Below are 5,936 nucleotides of genomic sequence, written 5' to 3'. Positions count from 1 at the left end.
TACAATCCTATCCCAGTGAAAATATCCTTCACGAATAAAGGTGAAGAAATCCGTGGTGGCCAACCCATACAGGGCTTCTAGTCATTGAAAGGGAAGCACGCGCAATGAGTCCCACATTCCACACAGATTTCTCCCTGAGGTCATTTTTCAACCACAGTAAAGGAAACAAGCACAAAAAGGTGGCAGACTCGCTGGGTGGAAGAAACAGACAAGCATTCAGGGCTGACAAGAGATTGCAATTTGGAGGGAAGTGTACCAGAGGCGAGAGAGCTGTAGAGCCCCCAAATCTACATAAAGATACTCCCCTGGGTCCTTGACTGACTCCTAAGCTGTACACAAACACAGTGAGACTAGGACAGTCTATCAAAAAACAACTCAGGCTCTCACAGCCAACAGCTTTTGGAATGGACAATTCACTTCAGGAGGAAAAGTGATACCAAATGTTGACCTCATGCTTCCTATTTTTCCTCCCTTCCTCTGGATCTTGGCTCCATAAATTTTCACAGCTTTGATAGCTCTCCATTGCCTTCAAAGACGTATTTTCAAAAATATTTTAGCCTCCTTTTCCATTTGTTCTCAGTAGGAAAGTTGGTTCAAAGCATCCTTGTCTACCATTGCTAGAAGCAGAATTCTTTTCTTTTTTTCTATAAAATATTTTGGAGAGAAATATTTAAAGGTTTAAATAAATGAATTTATCATATTAATAAATTAGGACACTCATATTGTAGAGATGTAATTCTCTCCAAAGTAATCTACATGCAATGTAGTCTCAATAGAAAAAAAAAAAAAATCCAATCGAGGATGGGGAGTAAAACTTGACATGTTTGTTCTAAAATTTATAAGGAAAGGCAAAGACCAAAAATAGCCAGGATAGTTGTGAAAAATAAGAACAAGACAGACACGTTGCTTTTCTGTGTGTCAACACTTACTATAAAGCTCCACTAATTAAAATAGTGCAATATTGGCACAATGATAGACAAACAATGGAACAGAAAAAGAGATTCATACGTATACAGATACTCGATTATGACAAAATGGCACTGTACAGCAGTGGGAAGGAAATGATAGATTCTTCAATAAGTTGGGCATCTATGTGGAAAAATGAAACCTGATGCCCACTTCACACCTTACTTAAAAACCAGTTCCAGGTAGACTGTAGATCTGTGAAAGGCAAAACAAGAAAGCTCCTAGAAAATACCAGAGGAGAAGATTTTTATGACTTAAGTACAGGAAGACTTTTTGAACAAGATGCAAATAACCACAAACTACAAAGGAAAAGACTTACACACTTGCTTACCTTAAAATTAGTAATGTCTATTCATTGAAAGTCACTGTGAAAGGCAAGCCCAAATGGGAAAAGACATTTGCAATGCATATCATCTATAAGAGGCTATGTGTCTGATATTCCTTGTGCTCCACTGCACATCCTCTTGGCACCCATTTTATTCTAGATATTACTGCAGTAGGATCTCATTTTAGCCACACCTCTCACGTGATGCTCCAGGGCTTCTTAGCTGCCCCAGTGTGGGCTTCATATGGGAATCACTCACACATGTGGGATTTAACACCCCATGGGGAGCCCTTGGTCAAGGGGGGGGCCCTGAGCTAGAAGATAAATGCTCTTCTCTTTTATAACACAGGTGGATAATTTTGAGGAACATTTTACATGGCTCTTCAGAAGGTCCCAATGAGAATGAGCCAAAGTTTCCCACAACAGTGACCAACTTGAGAAGGTGTACTTCTATTGGTTTCCCCTCCTTTCCTTTCTACTTCTGTTCCTTGGATCATTTCCCAAATTAACTCTCTGCCTGCAAGCCCTTGCCTCAGGCTCTGCTTTCTAGGGGTAGCCCAGGCTAAGACAGGCTTACATCTAGAACCCCTGCAAATCAACAAGAAAAAGATATATAACCCAACGCAATAATGATAAGAGTCCTGACAGGTACTTCACAAAAAAGGAAATCCAAAAGGTCAACAAACAAACATTTGAAATGGCGCTCAATATCAATAATATCAGGAAGATGCTAATAAACCTAATTCATACACATTGAAAATGGCTACAATTTTTAAAAAAGTATTGTTGAGTATATTAATTATCTATTGCCATGTAACAAATTACCCCCAAAACTTAACAACTTAAAACAATAAACATTTATCTCAGTTTCCATGAATCAGGAATCTGGGCTCTGCTGGATGCTTCTGGCTGTGAAGGTCTCTCACAAGGTTGTAATCAAGGTGACAGACGGGGCTACAATCATCTCAGGGGTTAATTGGAGGCTGGGAGGACCCATTTCCAAGCTCATTCATGTGACTTCTCAGGTCCTCACTGGCTGTTGGTCAGAGACATCTGTTCCTTGCCCTGTGGGCCTCCCCACAGGTTAGCTCACAACATGGCTTCCCTCACAGTAAGCAAGTGAGAAAGCAGAGAACACCCAAGACAGAAGCTATAGTCTCTTTGTAACCTCATCTTGAGAGTGACACCCTGAACTTTGCTGTACAGAACACAACATTGTAAAGCAACTATACTCCAATAAAAAAGAAAGTGACATCCTGTTATGTTCTGTCACATCGTATTCATTAGAAGGGAATTGCTAGCTCCAGCCCACACTTAGGGGGGAGGGGCTTACAGAGGGTGTGAATGCAAGAAGGCGGGGATCACTGGGGGCTGTCTCAGAAGCTGCCACCACAACGAGGATGTGAAGCAACTCACATGTTCATGGTAGGAGTATAAATTAGTACTACTTTGGAAAACAGTTTGGCATTGTCTACCTAAGTTGAAGATATGCTTACCTTATAACCTAGCAACTCTACACATAGGTATATACCAAAAGAAATATGAGTGCACGTGGATCAAGAGATATGTTTAAAAATGTACATAGCAGCATAATTTGTAATAGCGCCAAACTGGAAACATCCAAATGTCCTTTAACAGTAGAATGGATAGATACTCCTCGGATATTCCTACAGTGAATACTATACAACAGCAAAATGAATGAAACAGTTACATGGATGAATATCATAAACAATGTTTAGTGAAAAAAAGCCTGGCACAAAGGAATGCATTATTATTCCATTCTATGATTCCATTTGTACACATTTCAGAGAAGAAATAAAACTAAGAGTATCTGATGATACCTGATTAGATAGAAAAACTATAAAGAAAAAGCAACTAAGGGACTTCCCTGCTGGCGCAGTGGTTAAGAATCCGCCTGCCAATGCACGGGACATGGGTTCGAGCCCCGTCCAGGAAGATCCCACATGCCACGGAGCAACTAAGCCCGTGCGCCACAACTACTGAAGCCCACGCACCTAGAGCCCGTGCTCCGCAACTAAAGAAGCCACCGCAATGAGAAGCCCGTGCACCGCAACAAAGAGTAGCCCCCGCTCGCCGCAACTAGAGAAAACCCAGGCGCAGCCACAAAGACCCAACGCAGCCAAAAATAAATAAATAAATAAATTTATTTATTTATTTATTTATTTATTTATTTATTTTAAAAAGGCAACTAAGTAGTAACAACAAAAGTCAGGAGGGTGGTTATCCTTCGTGGGAGAGGGAGGGCCTACTGAGCAGCAGCACAACTACAGAAGCCCACGCACCTAGAGCCCGTGCTCCGCAACTAAAGAAGCCACCGCAATGAGAAGCCCGTGCACCGCAACAAAGAGTAGCCCCCGCTCGCCGCAACTAGAGAAAACCCAGGCGCAGCCACAAAGACCCAACGCAGCCAAAAATAAATAAATAAATAAATTTATTTATTTATTTATTTATTTATTTATTTATTTTAAAAAGGCAACTAAGTAGTAACAACAAAAGTCAGGAGGGTGGTTATCCTTCGTGGGAGAGGGAGGGCCTACTGAGCAGCAGGGCTTCCTGCATCCTAACAAACTTGAATTTCTTGACTAAGGTGGTGACTGCAGAGATGTTTGTTTTCTGATCATTTACTGAGCTGTGTGCTGTTATTTTATATACCTTCTACATGTATGTTACGTTTTACCACAAAGAAAGCTTCCACAAAACTACACACATACCCACATCCTATTATCCAATTGTGCACAAAAGGGGGCCCAGCAGAGGGCCTGGCCTGAGGTAAGCGCTCAGTGTATGTGAGCCAGTATCCACTTCCGGGACCCCTTCGGGTGGGAAATCCTGTCTGCCCCCTCTCTTTGACCACGCCAGGCCCTGGAAGGAAAGAAAGGCAACAGGGCTGTGCCTCCTGGAAGCCCCGCCATTTGCAGCAGGGTTTGGCCTGGAGGGGCCGAGGCCGCTCTACCCGTTAGAGGGCCCAATCTTCTCCCATGTTCCCAGCAGGAGGCAGGAGTGGGGCTGGCTGGGGGGACCTCGGGCCAGGGGTCAGGGAGCAGGAGCCCTTTTGGAGCAGTCACTGGAGCTCAGCTCTAAAACAACCTGCCTGCCCCATGTGACTTCAGCGAGAAGATGCAAAAACCCTCTCTAAACACCTCCCCCCACCCCCCGCCCCCAAACACACAGACACAGGACTTCAATGAAAAGGTCAAGGGAATTTCCCCCCCCCCTGTAAGTGGAACGAATCTTTCTTGGGCCCAGAAAGAATTATTTATCAGCTGTTCATGGCATTCCGAGTGCCTTTACAGGGCCCGGCTGTGCTCTGAGGCACAATAGACAACTTTCTTCCTGAAAGCTCGGTTTACAGGCCAACTTCAAAGCCCATGTCCTCAGGGCAGGGCACGAGGCTCCAGTGTGGGAACTGACATCAAAGGCGCCCGCAGCACAGGTTGATCTGATGTCGGGTGGACAGCCGCAGGGCTGCCAGGGGAGGCCCCAGAGGACTCGCCTGTCCTCAGCCCCTGGAGAATTCAGGGAGGCAGCCTGGTGGTGGCACGGCCCTGTGAGCCCAAACTTCAAAAGCCCTGGGCCATTGGTTTACTTGCTGCAGGGAACTGTCTAAAATGGCAGACGGATGGTGGAGGGCAGCACACTGGGGTGGGCGATAGCAGCTGGCCCCAAACCCGTTGATCCTGCCGAGCCGGGGAGAGGAGACAGGGTTTAAATGTGGAAGGACTACCTGGAGCCTTGCTGTTCATAAGGATCGTACATGAGGGCAAACCAGCATGGTGACCACTGGCTGGGTGTCCCTGCCAGGGATGGCGCTTAAGGATGGTCTCCTTTAGTCCTCACATCACCCATGTAAGGTAGGTGCCGTTATTCCCATCTTTCAGAGAAGGAAACTAAAGCTTAGGGAGGTTTAGTGACTTGCCTAAGGTCAGAGTTAATAAGGGTGGATTTGCATTCCACAACTGCTGCTCTTACCTACTACTCAAGGAACTTAAGAATAGGGTACTAGGGATGCTCTCTGGGGGCTAGAGTATAAAAAATGCAACAGAGCAGAGAGAGGCAAAATCATCTGAAAAAGAGAGAAGGCTCCCTGGGCAACAGCCCTTGACTTCTTTCATTCTCTCATTCATTCAACGAATTATTTCTCTTAGCAAGCTCATATTCTTGCGAGGGAGACAGGCAATAAACAAGTAAACAAAGAATGAGAATGTGGTATGTGTTAAATAATTATAACTTAAATGTAGGTAAATGAGAACTTATATGCCATATTTTTTCTAGTGCTTCCTATGGGGCCAGGAACCATGCTTAGCATTTTCTTTAAAAAAAGAAATTCTTTCTTTCTTTCTTTCTTTTGGCTGTACCAGGTCTCCTTTCTATGGGGTCAATCTCCTAAAAAGGGACTGGCCAGCTACGGTCACAGAGAAAGGGGGCACCTGAGGGTCAGTGCCATCTTATTCTATCCTGAGAGAGGAAGCCCTGGTCTGGAAATGTGGGCCCCAGGTCTGCGGAATGGGGGCATCCTTCAGTGGAGGTGGGACCTCGGGCTGCTCGGTGTGTGACACCAGGATTCTTCAAGACTGGTCCTGAGACTGCCAGGCCACCTTCCAAGGAAGACTTGGCCCCTGGAGCA

Source organism: Physeter macrocephalus, chromosome 16 (assembly GCF_002837175.3).
Source record: "Physeter macrocephalus isolate SW-GA chromosome 16, ASM283717v5, whole genome shotgun sequence".
Taxonomy (NCBI): domain Eukaryota; kingdom Metazoa; phylum Chordata; class Mammalia; order Artiodactyla; family Physeteridae; genus Physeter; species Physeter macrocephalus.
This window is presented reverse-complemented; position numbering follows the sequence as displayed.